At 34.8% G+C, this 16,330-nt stretch overlaps 1 pseudogene; it reads left to right on the top strand.

The window, feature by feature from the left end:
• The first annotated feature begins 15,579 nt into the window (after nt 1-15,579).
• Nucleotides 15,580-16,124, top strand: LOC150015968 (V-type proton ATPase subunit D pseudogene; annotated as a pseudogene).
• Nucleotides 16,125-16,330: the final 206 nt, after the last annotated feature.

The raw sequence follows: 16,330 nt of genomic DNA, 5'->3' as shown, positions 1-16,330 counted from the left end.
ATATACAATAGATGCTTAATAATGTGTGAACAATGGATTAATTATACTTCATGCTAAGAGCTATCTTATCTCTTTTATTCCTCACAGCCTCCCTCATGTTCCACAGCCACCAAATGCCTTTCTAGAGTGGTGACCCACCTGGTCTGCTCTTCATTCTTGGAGACTGAATTTGGAGGAACTACTCCAGTCTAACATTAAACAGCTTAATTTCTGGTGTATTAGTTTTCTATCACTGCTATGACAGATTACTACAAGCTTAGTTATAGATCTTTAGGTAAGAAGTCCAACATAGGGCTCAAATCAAGGTGTCAGAAAAATAAATCCTCCATGGAGGTGCTAGGAGAGTCTCTACCATTTCTGGCTTCCAGGGGCCATCCACACTAATTGACTCCCGACCCTTTTTCTCCATCTTGAAAGCCAGCATTGGTTGGGCACCATTCTCACAACTCATCATTCTGATCTCTTCTGCCCACCTCTTCTGTTTTGATTACTTTGGCTCATTCAGATAATCCAGGTTACTCTCCTCATCTAAAACTCTTTAATTTAAGTGTACCTGCAAAGCCTCTTTTATAATGTAGATAACATAATCAAAGGTTCCAGGGATTAGGACATAGTTGTGTACTATTTTCAACTTCCTTTCTAGTTTTTTTTTTTTTAATTTTTATCTAAACATTATTTGGCAAGGCTATTTTTATATAATTTTCCTTACACTGGTTTACAAATTTAATTTATATGTCTCTAGTATCATTCAGGTAGTTTTAAATTTATATCTGAGTCTCCTCTATATCATAACTTGAAGGTGTAGCTTATATTTTGCTCATTTCTAGTCAAATTAGTGACTAAAAAACCTGAGGTCCAAAGAGTTTATGTGACTTACCCAAACCAGTGTTTACAATTGTTGAAGCTATAGAACTCAGATCTTCTGAAGTACCAATGAAAATTCTTTCCAATCACTCTAGTGCTGACAATATACACCTACTAGTTGCCCACATATCTTATCTTCTTCATAGTGTTGTCATAGGTATCATAAAAGGCATGCTTGTAAATGCACTAGAAAACATAGCAATATGGATTGCATACCATTATTGTGGTAAATTTTTAATCCTTACTCAAGGATGTGTTTATTGATTTTAGAAAGAGAGAGAGAAACACCGATGTGAGAGAGAAGCATCTATCAGTTGCCTTCTGTCAGCGCCTGGACCCAGGATGGATCCCTGAACCAAGGTTTGTGTCCTGACTGGGGATCAAACCTGCAATGTTTTGGTGTACAGAATGATGCTCCAACCAACTTAGCCATGCAGCCAGGGCTATTGTAATAATTTTAATATAAATTACCTAGAGTTAAAATTTTTCTCAGAAAGTAAAGGTGTTTGACAAAGAAAGGTATAGCAAAATCTTCAACACAAAAATCACTTGTAGATTGTTTCTGAATAAATCTTATTTTTGTCAGCATTAAATGTATTGAAGTATTATTATTTTAGGCATAAAAATATCTGATATAAATAAATGAGTAATCAAGAAAATTGAGGAGTCAGAAGTTTTATTCTGTTCTCTCTAATAACATGGTGATGTTGAAGGAATTAGTAATTTAATGTTGGGTAATGAGGCCTCAAGGGAGAATGTAGCAATGGAAAAACGGAGGCTAGGACAGTTTCAGTACTCTTACTGAAGCTGACAGGAAGCAGGAACCTTTATATTAAGGATATTATTTGCATATAGTCTTTGTGTGTACACACCCATGAATTCTAGGCTAAAGAAGCCATAATTTGATGTGTAAAACTATGAAAAATGTCTGGATTAAAACTGCAAGTCCATTGGTATTGGTGATATAAATGTCACTCGGAGGAACCAACTACTGACTGTTTTATTTTGTCTTCATTTCCATTTTAATCACACAGAAAATTGCACACTATGGAGAGGTGTGTGTTTTTTCTGAAGACAAATAAGACTAGCCTTCATTCTATGAAGGAGTCTCCCTGGAGTTCCATTTAACCTTGTGTTTTTCATCAGGATGCTATTAGGGCCTAGGGTACAACAAATTGGGTATAATGATTCCAGGCTCTGCTGCTTACAGCAAGAAAACGCCTGTGTTAGCCTGTTGGGGAGGATAATATGTCCTTGTCATTCAAATAAATGAAAGAAAAGAAAAGAATAGAAGAGAGAAATAATCCTCTTAATTTTGCATAATAAGCCAATAAGACAAAGTGATGGAATATCTCCAATCTTTTACACATACATTCTCTGCCTGGCTTTTATTGACTTTTCACCTTCAAGATTATTAAATTCTTTTTAACTTGCTATCTAATTCTGTCAGTGCAAAAGAGTTCATTCTTAGTGAGGTTTTCTGAGTGCCCAAAACTCTTGAGGAATATTATAAGTAACAAGTAAGAATATCTATTAAATATGTATAATGAAAATCTATAGTTAAGTGTGATACATAAAACACAATTTTTTTCCTTTTGAAAGAAATAATCCCAGATTGACACAAAGTAGCTCCCAGGGTTAACATTCAGGAAAGTCTGAGAGGCTAACAGATGACCCCATCAGTGATAGCAGCCATAAGGACATTACTTTCATAAAATAAACATAACAGTCAATGTCTTAATAAGTTTAGAACAAACCAAGAACTTGCAAGCTTCATTCCTTCTCTTTTTCACTTGTGCCTGGAGATGGCATAACAATCTGTACAGGTCTCTGCAGATTATTTTCAGGAAAAGCTTAACACGGAGGGACACATGTCAGGCAGAATTTAAGAACAGAAATGTAACTTTTATAAACTTAATAATGTCATCATTTGTTTGACACCAAGTTGTTCAATTTCTATTGCATAGATTTCATTCTGACCTTAATAAGAAAATAGCATATTCCTCTCTCTGCATGTGTTTTCTTCTCTGAAGCTATAATATAAAAAAGCATAAATCAAAGTTGTTTTGACAGATGAACAACACAATTTTGTAACAGGATAGAAATTTTTAAAAAAGACTGAATAGCTGATAAAAGATGAGTTGAACTAGAAGAATTGATGTTAGAGCTGAAGGCAGCATTAGAGATTAGATGCTCATTGGCTTTTCAGCTAGCCTGGTGATCATTCTAACATAAATGAAGTTTGTGATATGTAATGAAAAGCTTTCTATCTTCACTGCAAGCAAATTAGCAGGTATTTTGTGGCAGGAATGTTAATGTTATTTTGCATTTGTTCTGAGCAGGAACACATTAACAGAGCAGGTTTGAAAAGAATTTCACTTTTATAACATCAGGTGCCGAAGGTATTAGAACAAGGTCACCTCTGTAAAGTAATGAGGGAAAATTAGGTTATAAACATGCAGTGCCTAAAAATATATTCCATCTGATCTGCAGAGTGAATGCAATATAGGATCATCCCAAATTGCTAATTTTCTTTTACTCCAAATTGTACTCAGACCCTAAAGTGAATCCAAAGAGTTAAATGATAAAGCAAGACAAAATGGAGGAGGTTTACTGAGGTGCTCAATAGGCAACCAATCCAAATCAATTGTGTCTAAATATCTGTGCATATATACAACCTTCTTTATAATTTATAAATCAGGACATTTGGAATGTTTCATGCAATATACCTCAGGTCTACATTACCTTTTTGGGAGATATACTATAGCTGAGAAGGGCAAATGAAAGAGATAGATAAAACATTGCTTATTTTGGATGAGTTAAAACATGAGAGTGTTGAGTGATTGCTGGGAATACTATCAAGATTAAAAGAAATATGCTATAAGATAAAATGACAATAAAGTTTTTGAAAAGTTGGGATTATGGGAATGTGAATGATCCTGTTTCTTTTATGAATACAGGATAGGTAATAAGGATGCAGAAGGCACACCAGATCTGGCTAATTAGGTCTTGGGCAGGGTATCATATTCTATGATGGTCCATGAAGACACCAATGACATGACTCTCAAGATTTGAATGACATATTTGCAACTTCTCCGGGACTAAAACCAGGAATGCTGATGTAGTTATTCCTTTATCCCAAATACAAACAACCTACTTGTCTAATCTCTTACCTCCTGGACCTGGTCTCTATATTATTATTCATTTCTGCAACTAAATTAAACCTTCTTGTGATCCACTTCATTCTACCCAAATATGGTGAGACTATAGGGTGATTAAAATGTAACAAACTAACTCTGACCTCCATCTACAAATATCCTTCAGAGTGATTTGACAATTTAATTACTTAATTAAACAATTAACTCTAAGTAGAAAGGTGAAAGAAAGTGTGTTTGGAATAGGAGTTAATAAGATTTTGTTGAATTAAACATTTATTTTAGTAAAAAATTAAGTGCAAATGAAAATGCATTGCTGGTTATGATAGCCACTTCTTGAAATCCATGGACCAGGGTCAGTGACTGGTATATACATATTGATTATATCCAGTCTGGAACTTAGTGCATCTGGAATTTAGTAGATAAATTTGTTGGCCTAATGAGGAATTAAAGCATCTCATGTACATATTTTATTTTATAGGTAAAAGTTCTGAGACTTGAAAAGATAAAATGACTTGCCCAAATTCACAAGGTAATTGTTGACAGTTATAAAAGACTTGAATGTAGGTCTTTATATTCTTGTTGTTTTAAAAACAAAGCAAAACTAAACTAAACAAACAAACAAAAACTATTTCTGTTATTGTCTAATAGAGCATGCTTTTAAAAGCACTACTACAGGTCAATTAAACTCAGAATCTCTGGGGTAAAGTACACCATGTATATTTTTATAGCTCTTCTCAAATAATATTGTATATGCAGAATCAGGACTGAGAAATAGTAATTTGGAGATTCTATTAGAAAGTGCTGTAATTCTTTTAGCCCAAGACTAGAGTACTATTTTACCCCAAGTAATTTTAAGAGGAAAAACATAGCAGGGTCCATTCAATAATTAGCATAGAAAGTGCCCTGTGTATGTCTCCAATGTTTTTGACATGTATTCAGTTAACAGCAGGTCATGTATCAAGGAAAAAGCCAGTGTTAAGGTAATGTAGACCTCAATTTTGAAGCAATCTTTAAAATGAGAGGTCTGGCAAGATGAAAAAATAAATCAATGCTTGTCTAAATGTTATAGAGTAACTTGGGAACTATTTGATCTCTAATGATTAAAAGATCAAAAGATTAAAAAATAACCCCGAGGGTGTGCTTTAGGAACCATTCCCTCTGAAGATGTATGGGAGATTGATGATTGGATTGAAATTATTTTTGATTGGAAATAACTCCAACCCAGGAAAAAACATTAGTAAAGTAGAAATGGCAGGAGGAACACTTTTAGAAACAATATGTTCTTGATTCACATTCTAAAGACTAACCATTTACCACTGAGAGAATAGAAACCATCTAATAAATTAAAACAATAACTAGTGGAAAGCCTAGCAACCAAACAAGTACCTACTCTAACCAAGATATAAGGAATGGGATCAGACTAAAAAGAAATTCAAGGTAGTACTGGAACTCAAAGGCTTAGATAAGACTCAAATATGACAAATGTTTGGAAAACTTAAATAGCAAGAGATCATTTACAATCTAAAGTTAAAACAGGTGGTCAATTATGAGACACATATGGTCAAATGAATGTTTAGAAAATAAGTATTTTGAGGGTTTGGAGACAAAGAAAACAAAGGTTCCCAAATGACCATCTTCCAGATGAAATCTAAATACATTAACATGGAGAATATAGGTACTTCCTTCTCTGGCCTACTTTTTAAGCCTTATTATTCAAATTTTCCCAGTTAATGTAGTTCTTTTTTTTTCTTTTTCTTTTCTTTCTTTTTTTTTTTTTCTTTTTTCTTTTTGGATGGTAAAGAGAGGAGGTTTATTTCCAGGCCCAGTCTCTAAGGTACCCTTTCTCTAACATCCCCCCAAGAATCCCAGGGGAAAGTTCTCAGGTCCCCCAGATGGGGCTCTTCAGCTTCACGCTCGTGGCTGCTTCTCCAATCAGCTCCCAGAAACTCCGAAACTTTAGTTTAGAGTCATTACAGCCACCCAGGCTGGCGATTCTCTCTTCCAGCCCACGGTTGCTCCGTATGAGGTGAGGCAGCTGCTGAATCACTAGGTCATGTAGTTCAGAGGGCATCCGTGTCTCCCTCCCACTCTTAAACAAGTACTGGTGAAAGTTCCTGATGCAGGGTCTCAATGGCACCCTCAGCACTGGCTGACCAACACTGTCCCAGGCACCTGGTGTGTTTGCTGCTTTGGTGAGAGTTGTGTCATCCGACAGCCTGCCCTGGAGGAGGCGATGGCTCATGATCTGCCTGCTGATAGCCACGGAGACAGGACAGGATCTAATGCAGTTCTTAACGCTGGGGGTGAGAGAGAGAAAGGCCACGAAGTAACGAAATTAGCCACTCTGATCTAGCACTTCCTAACTTTATACAAGAGAAAAGATGCGTTGGTTGTCCCTCTGTTCATTATATTTACCAATATAATTTCCTTGCTCCCTCTTTTTTGATTATAAACTTTCTCTATCAATATGAGATTATAGATGCTAACTAAACTTATTGGGATAATCATAATATATGCATGTCAAACCATTATGCTGTATATTTTAAATTTATAGTGATGCATGTTAATTATATCTTAATAAAACTGAAGAAAAAATTTCCTCTGAGATAAATTATTGCAAACAGTAATAAATCTGATCACATCTTAGAGATAGTTATTATTTAAATTTCCAGAATTTTGACTGTTAAAGAGGATTCTTAAAAATGATAATGGTAAATAGAAAAGAATATCATGTTATAGTATATTTATAGGCACTGCAATATATGGCTATTTGTTTGCTTATTTATTTATTCAATAAGTCAGTTCACAAAGGTGGGTTGAGCACAATAAATTCAGTACAACAGGTCCTTCAACAAGATTATTTTTCATGATGTTAAGTGGAACTTACTCTATTACTATGAGCCAGGCATGACAATGGTTCCAGGGTAAAGTGAAGTTCTTCAGACTTGATTTCTCACCGAACAGAGCAATGATACTGTGATTGGAAATAATATAGGCTCAAAGCTAAGTAAAATATAAGTTATACTTTTAGTGTCATAGGTGAGATAAAAAATATACTCAGAATCTTTCAAACCTGGTCCTCTCTTTCAGTGTTTCTTATTAGATAAATTGGGAATCATCCATTTAGTTTTGTGTGTCAGATACATAGAAAACAACATTAATGTCCCATTGCATCTCAACCTTAATTCTTAGCCATTGGCAAGTTGTCCATAATTCATACTTACATTTTCTTTCTAATCTTATGACTTAAGTCCATCTTATGTGCTTTCAAGCAAGTTAAACTGAGATTCATCTCTCACCTGTACTTTTGTAGTAGCCACCTAACTAGTCTCCTTACATATGTTTCTGGGAGAAGCATCCTTTCAAAATGCACATCTGGTCATATCACCACTCTGCTTAAACTTTATGAGGGAACAGTTTCTGTCTCTGCAGTTCCTCATATCCACAGCAATTAATGCAGTGTCAGACACCTAGATGCTCCATAAATAGTATCAGAGAATAAATAAATGAATTGTAAAGTTGGGGGGAATATTTTGATGGAAGAGTTCTCAAATATCATAAAACTTTACCTCAGCTGAGAGATACTATTCTCTCTATTCTAGAGGGTATTGATCACACAAAGAGGCTTCCAGGACTTAGATGGCTGACAGAAATACCGTCAATGGCTTGCTTACAATGTGCTCTAAGAATATATAATTATTAATTGTGTAAATATGTGAAATTTCAGATACGTCTGTGAAGACAATATTTTCTACACAAATATTTATGCAAATTTTTGTCCATGAAAATTGTGTCATAATGAATGCCATTGGTACAGTAAACCCCTAGTGAAACAAAAGTTTTGGACGTTTATTGTATATTATCTCTTTCCCTCCCAAATAGCACCCAGATGTCCCTCAGTGAACTACCCTTCTGCTACTTTCAGCCCTTGCTGATTTGATGGTTGTTGATTCCCTTCCAATTTCTGGAATCAGGCAATACATTCTCTTGGCCAGATTAATTGTTCAAAAAGGGGGCATCTAACACAGTAAGAGCTGATGGGTCAAAATCAGATATCTACTGGGAATATAGAACTTGAATTCAGGGGATATAAAGCTGAAACCATTGCATCTATTTTGGCACAGTGAAGGAGTTCCTATCAAAATGGAGCCAATACAAAGAACTTAGACCTGTGTGTTTGAGAGAGATTAGGTCCTGGTGACATTATCTGAGCCCCAGGAGCAAGCCAAGCCTGAAACAGAACTGTTCTGTATGTGAGGTGATAATATCCTTTTTGAATAAACTTCGTTGGGTTGAGTTTCTGCCACTGGTAAACAAGGGAGCCTAAACTGATACTTACAGTATCACGTGACTTCCATATTCCCTGGGTGTCTGGCGTGTAACAGCTCACTTTAGGCAACTGGCTTCAGCCTTGAAATGTGATAGACTGTCTTCTTAGTGAGTCAGATAGGCTAAAGATGGACAGACGTGAAACTAGCCTCTGCGTTATGAACTATGCAGTGAGACTTATCTAATTTTCATAGATAATAAGCGGCACCTGTTACTAAGAAATGTCTCATGGCCAAAGAGAGTTTCAAAGTCAGCATTGGCCTGTCCAAGATTTTTTTAAAAAGACAGAAAAATCCAAATTGACAAAGCAGAATTCTGCTTAACAGAAACCATTGACTTTATGACCTTTGTTGGGCCTCTGTGGACATTCAACAACTGTGTAAGAAACAGAGACAGGTTTTAGGTGAAAGGATTTTAACATTTTATGATGTATTTTAGGTAAGAATCTAACCCCCGTTTTATTCTCTAATTCATCCTTTTTATTATTTCACCTACTGATTTTTTTTTGTTTTTGTTTTTTGCCACTGTAGAGAAAGAGGGTCCTATGCGGGATAGTCGATACCATGACATGCGGACCAGAAGAAGGTAAGAAATGGTGTGACAGCTTCCTCGGTAATCCTGGCCAGCTGCCTTAGACACTCAAAATGGTGAAAAAAGCAAGACTGCTGTTATGTCACCATATTCACCTATAAGTGATTCTTTATGTGTGAAATGGGTCTAAAGAGGCCCACTGATCAAAGGAATTTAGGACATGGGTGCATGAGGAAGAAATCTCAGGCTGGTAAAGAAGCAGAAACCAGAGCTTGGCTCTTCGTTAACTGCTCCATCATGGTGCGATGCTATCTTAGACATAGACACTCCTGCCAATGCATCGTTTAGATGGCTATGTGCACGGGCTTTGGGAGCCATGGATATGACCATGTGAGTTCCCTACTCAAAGTATTGTGCGTAAATGAAATGATAGACATTATTGCTGTCCTCATGGGTCTTATTCTTGAAATATAAATGATAGTCAAAAATAACCTGAGCAATGGAAAGTGAGAAATACAAGAAAATGTGATATGAAAGCAGTAAAGTGGATTTTCAATCGGAGAATTTTTTTTTTTTTTTTTAATGAATGAGGTTTGATTTTTTTAAAAAAAGAAAGAAAGAAATGGGCCTAGAAAATAGTGTGGTGATTGCCACAGGAAGGAGTAGTAAGGGGAGGTAGAGGAGGATGGAGAAGGGATAAATGGTGATGGACAGAGACTTGACTCAGGGTGGTGACCACACAGTACAGTGCACAGATAATGTGTTGTAGAATTGTGCACCTGAAACCTGTATAATTTTGTTAACCAATATTACCCCAGGGGAAAACAACTAAAACATTTGTCAAATGGGAAAGGTAAATAAAGGAATTTGTCAAATAATACCTCTTTACCAAGTCTTATAAACTATCTTTATGTAAAGAATCACATACATGTTTTTCTGCTATAATTCAGCCTCATAACAATAATTTCTCACTAAATAAATTACCTGAGGGAATATATATGTTTTAAATCACTCTTGGATACTTTTAGAAATTAAAAAATAGTGAGTTAGTGTATCATTTTTGGTGTCTGTAAAACTTACCAGACCCAGAGGAATTTCAATTATTCAATTAAATTACTCTGCAATTGAACTAACATGTTCACTCAGTAAAACAGGTCTAATGTCCAAAGCAGTGTGTGAGCTATTGCTGAGTGTCTTAATGGCTGCTATGTTTGCCTACATGCTCTTATACTAGTCTCCAACTAATTACTTTGTTAAGCACTTTGGGATAATTTGGTTGTGAATAGTATTGTATAAAGCATACACATTTCTTTTCTCAAACATTGGCTCATGCTGGGAGCTGAAGAACTGTAAGTACATTATTATTATAATTATTAATTATTATTATTATTTGCATTAGCAGTAAATATTTTATATTGGTCATGAATGCATTTTCAGGTCCTTTTTTAGAATGATATATTTTCAGGTATGGGGCACAAAGACCTTTCTAAGGAAGACACACAATTTCACAATTTAGAAGAATGAAGCATATTAAACAAACAAAAAAGTTTCCATCTTATGTAATTAGTGGACATATTCCTGCTGACATTGCCATGGCACAAAATACTCATTTTGTAGTGAAGTGTTTTGTTAATGAATATGAAATATTTTATAAATATTTCTCACTAAATAATTGTCCTTTTAATATCATTACATTTATATATAGCAGTCTTTTAAGGAAAATATTCCATCACAAAATAAATATCAGCTAAGTAAATTTTCTGAAAATTATTTAAAAATTAATAACTACTGTACCGTCTTCCATCCTGTGCTTTCCTTAAGAATCAGTGGAAATTTTCCAGGTTTATGCTGATCTCTTCATTGATAATCCTCTTTTCCAAATGCTAGAAATGGGATTTAGAATGTGTGCCTAGAACTGGCTGCTGTGCACATATGCAAGGAAACACCAGCGTCCCTACAACGTTATGATATCTGTGGAGCCCATTCTGGTTCCAGGGTGGCTGTGGTCTGCAACAATATTTTCTGTATGACTGTTACCTCCTAAAACTTGATAAAGGTCCTTTCACTACTAATATTACTAATATTCAATGTTATGACTTCTACTTCAATTTACTGTGGAGAAATGATGATTCAAATTTGCAAGAAAGATGTGGAGTGTTTCTTTGTCTATATCTGAAAGTAATCCTAGAGTTTGGGGAAATACTTAACTCTCTTAATAGTTTGAAATATTCAATTCATCACAAGTTATTGATAAAGGCTTGGTAATATTATCTTCCTACAAACAAACCTAGGCTTCACGTACTAAAGAAACAAGAGCAGAATGTAAATTGTGCTCTTTAAATGAAATGGCCATTAATTACACTCAGTGATCAAAATGCATATGCATATACATGTCTTCCTCATCTGGATGACAGATTTGAGAATCTCCATGCTCTGTGAGTCCATTTGGAGATGGAATTAACATTTTGTCCCTTTAATAAACCACTAACTGCTTTAAATGAAGTTTAATGACCTTTAGTGAGTTATTAGTGGATTCTTCCATGGTGTAATGGTTAGATTAGTGAAATCTCATAACAGTATAGTAACTGTATCCAAAGGAGTCTGGAAATTGATGCAAAAAAGAAAGTAATTTCTTTATTCTTCCCAATGTGTCTCATTATATTCTGTTCCTTTTAAAATGTCCCTGCTATTATTAAGAGAATGTGAGGGTATTATCTAAATTTCAAATGGACTACTCCATGTGAGTTGTTTCAGGATGTGTGCTGATGTTATGCTGGAGAATAATTACACAAAATCCTCAAGTGTCTTGTGTACTTGATGTTAAAAATCCCTTAAGATTAAACATTTTTAAACGCAGTTTTATTTTAAGAGGTTTTACATTTGTGGAGGTAAGGGAATTCTCAGTGATGTTTCTCCTGCAGCGATCCATATTTGGGTACATTACAAACATATGATAACTATATTGAGGGTCATTTATTGACTTCAAATTGCATACAAACCAACTGCTGACAGCAGCCAATGAGTTGTGCACATGGTTTGGAAATAAGGTGTCATCATGAGCCAGTACAGTTATATGTCACCGTGAACTGCAGTCAAGGGGATTTTCTTACAATGGCTGTAGTTATCTTTGAATATCTTGATTTGGAAACATGAAATTTCAAGGGATATTTTTATTGCTATATATTGCTACAAATCTGGATATTGATAAAAACAAAACATACTGTAAACAGGGGAGGAGAGTCAAAGCCAATGAATTAAAGAGGAAGTCCAAGGATTCTCTCCTTCATTCATTATCCAATAGCCTAGAGACTAAACTGCAGTGCTGAGAGGCAAGTTGGGATTTTAACTCAGTATGCCAATATGGCAAATGTCCAGACCATGATCACAAAACAGCTGTTTTCCTCCATAACAGGGTGAATTATAGAACATAGTGGAGCCAAGAAACCTCTTAGCATTTGTGCAAAAGGTTCCTCTGCCAGCCAGGGATCATGCATCAACAAGCATTGGCTTTGGAAGAGTTGGCATCTATTTAACTATCTGTCCATTACACAAGTCCTTCCTATGAGAAGTTTTTTAAAATGTTTCCTTAAGGATTTAAGATGGACATGAGAGAGTATCATAAGTGAAAACATGGGTGGGCATTTTCACAGAATGCCTTTATATAAAGTACCACTCACTTCAGGGTTCTTATTTACATTATCTCAATGCAGTTCTGAAAGATATCATTAGTGCCTGAAATATTTTATACACATTAGCATAATAAAATTTGAGAACAAGGCCACTATTAGCAGAGACCATTATCGAAGTAATAAAATCTGGTGTCTATATGAAGTTGTATTTCATCTCTGAGAAGGAAACTTAATGACCTTCCATAAAATATTATGAAGATGCAGAGGTCATGCTGATCACACTCCAGGAACTTAAAAAAATACCATAGTCAAATTAAATAAGAGTTTTGCTTACTAATTGCAGGGAATTCCAAAGGATGGTAAAAATGGAGACACAAAAGTGAAGAAAATATTCTTTCTATATAGAAAAATTTGTGAAGGAAAGCTAAGAATCAAAGCAATCAAAGGTGGGCATTGTGTCTTTCCTTTTGGCAAAGTCTAGACTGAGAGCTACTGGAGCAAGGGCAGTGGCTTGTATTTTATATCCACACTCACAGTAACTAGTGCTACTTGAAGTGACTTTTCTAAGTATCTAATTTCTTTCTCAGAACTCTTTTCATTTTTGTGACATTGACATGAAACCCCAAAGCAAATACTCCAAAAAAATGTAAAATTGACACAATCAACATTTTTCTTAATATCTTTTTTCTACTAAATTTGTAGTTCTCTGAGCCATCTGTGAAACTTTTCAAACGTGTATATGTTGGTTCTCACCCTCTGGACATTCTAAATCAGAAATTTGGGGATAGAATGAACTTATTTTAAAAAGATTTACAGAATTTGAGAACTACAGCATTATATGATCCCCAAATTGCAAAGATATTACATATTTTCCTTAAAGAACTCAAGCTCATTAAGAGTAAGGATTGGTTTTGTGTTCTAAAGGTTTGACTTCTGTAAGAATGTGTTGTAACTCCATTCAACCCAAGCTACACATAGCAAAATACAACTGCAGACAGCCTGTGCTCATATTATCACATATTTACTTTTAACCCAAATGCACTTCAAAACCAGTCTTGACTGCTCCATTGCATTCTTGCTCTGTTCATCTGAGAACCTGTTGACTTCAGTCTCTCAGTTCAGTGAATGAGTGATTTGCCTATATTGGCTGGTCACCCTGTTTTCCTCCTGTAGCTATAGTATATTTTATCTTGCCTGACGAGACAATCTTCGGAATGATCTTTAGGTAACAGACTCCTTTGTTTAATGTTCTTGGGTGCTTATTAGAATAAAGGCCAAGACTTTTCATCTATTATGCATTATAGCACATAGAACAGGTATAAGTGTAGTGACTTAAGTAGTGTTCCTCAAAATTTCACATCCATCTGGAATCTCAGTATGTGACCTTATCTGGAAATGAGATCTTTGAAGGTATAATTAGTAAAGGATCTCAATATGAAATTATCCTGGATTTAGAGCAGGCTCTCAATCTGATGAGTGGTGTTTTTACAAGAAGAGGAGGACACAGACATGGAAAGGATGAAGTGAAGACAGCAACAAGGAGTGGGGTGGTGTGTCTATAAGCTTACAATAGTCTACTTTTCAAACAGTAGGTTGTGACTCATTAGCATATTTTAATGGGATTTGAGCAGTATTTTAAAATACACTAGAATAAGGTATTATATAATTCAATATAATAGGAAGTAGCAGTGTGTCACACATTTTTGGATAAATACGTGACATTTTTGTTTCAGGTGTGCATCTGCATGTGTGTATGGACTGTGTTGAAATGTAAAGCTGTCTTACTTTGGGCAACAATAAAACAAAAAATATTTGAAAGCTCCTGGTCAGAGACATCTTACTCATGTTAATGGAGTCAGAAAGGTGTCTTGAATATTGATATATAAAATATACCCTCTTCTGTCATAAGATTACAAATTTACTTTGTCTTTATAAATAACAGGAATACATATTGAAAAGAAAGGAGAAAAACCTTTTTTTTAAATTTGAAAATGGAATAATCTCGTACATAGGAATAAGGAATCTTTAAGAAACTACCAGAAATACTGAGTTTACAAGGTTGCAGGATACAAGGTCAATATAGAGAGATAGATTGTACTTTTACATCCTAGCAACAAAAAGTTGATATTTGAATTTTTAAAAAATACCACTTAAAATAGCATCCAAAAGCATAAAAATACTTAGGGATAAATCTAGCAAAATATGTCAAGACCTATTAATGGAAAACTAAAAGCTCTGCTATGAGAAGTTTTAAAGACCTAAATAAATGAAGTGACCTATGTTTATGAACTGAAAGAATATATGGTAAGATGTCATCTTTTTTCCCCAAACTGATCTATATATCAGCATAATTCTACTCAAAACTTCAGCAGACTTTTTGATAAATATTGACAAGCTGATAGTTTAAAACGTATTTAGAAATACAACAAATTTACAACGACCAAACTAATTTGGAAAAAGAATATAAAGGATTTAGCCTAATTCCTACAGTAGCCATTTCATCTTAGTAATCAAAAGAATGTGGTATTAGGGTGAGATCTTTTATTTTAAATGAGTATTCATTTTTGTCAAATGCTTTCCTTATGTGTATTGAAATTTTTATATACTTATTATAATTTTATAGGGACATATTGATTTTTTAGAATGTTAAATCAACTTTGTATTCATGAGGTACTTGCCACATGGATTTAATGTACTATCTTTTTGATAAAATGCTAGGCTTAATTTGTTAAATTTTTTAATAAGGATTTTCATATCTGAGTTCACGAAAGATATTCTGTTGTAGTTTTTCTTTATTATTTTTATCTATGTTGTTATCAGAGTAAGGCAGTACTCATAAAATGAGCTGAAAAGTTTTCCCTTTTGTTTTTTGTTTTTGTGTAAGATTGATTTTAATTTTTCCTTAAATGATAGAACATGTTGATCTGGAATATTTTTTATGAGAAGATTTTAATTATGAATTTAGTTTCATTAATAAGTATAGGTGGTCTACTTCTGGAATGACTATTCTGTTCAGTTTTTCAGTTTGTCCATCTTTACACCAATGTCATAAGGTCTTACTATAACTTTCTAAGGCCAAGTTCACAGCAGGGGATTTCAGCACCACAGTCATCCAAAATGTAAATAAAGCCCAAGTGAAGATTCGCGCCAAGAAAGACAATGTAGCAGGTGTTACTTTGCCAGTATTTGAACATTACCACGAAGGAACTGACAGCTATGAACTGACTGGTTTAGCCCGAGGTGGGGAACAGTTGGCTAAATTGAAGGGGAATTATGCCAAATCAGTGGAACTACTGGTGGAACTAGCCTTGCTGCAGACTTTTTTTTTGTTGTTGTTACTTTGGATGAAGCCATTAAGATAACCAACAGGCGTGTAAATGCCATTGAACATGTCATCATTCCGCAGATTGAAATTACCCTTGCTTATATCATCACAGAGCTGGATGAGAGGGAGCGAGAAGAGTTCTGTTGGTTAAAGAAAATACCGGAGAAGAAAAAAATTCTCAAGGGAAAATCTGAGAGGGACTTGGAGCAATGGAGGGCAGCTGGAGAGGTGATAGAGCCTGCTAATCTTTTGGCTGAAGAGGAGGATGAGGCTCTTCTGTTTGAATAATCTTTCCTGCTCTGGTTCTTTCAGAAATCCTCATGTGGCACCATTTTAGTTCACCATGTAGGTTTGGTTTGTGTGACTTTATTTTTTGGCCTAAGAATTTCACTGGTTTAAAAAAAAAAAAAAGAGTTCTTGATATAGTATAGCATTCTAAATTCTCAGTAGCAGTCTTCTTCAGGAATGTGACATATATACCTGTGAATTTCAGT

Source organism: Furipterus horrens, unplaced genomic scaffold (genome assembly GCF_987537825.1).
Source record: "Furipterus horrens unplaced genomic scaffold, mFurHor1.1.pri manual_scaffold_3, whole genome shotgun sequence".
NCBI classification, from domain to species: Eukaryota; Metazoa; Chordata; class Mammalia; order Chiroptera; family Furipteridae; genus Furipterus; species Furipterus horrens.
The sequence above is the reverse complement of the archived record's forward strand: the minus strand, read 5'-3'. Positions and strand labels throughout refer to the sequence as shown.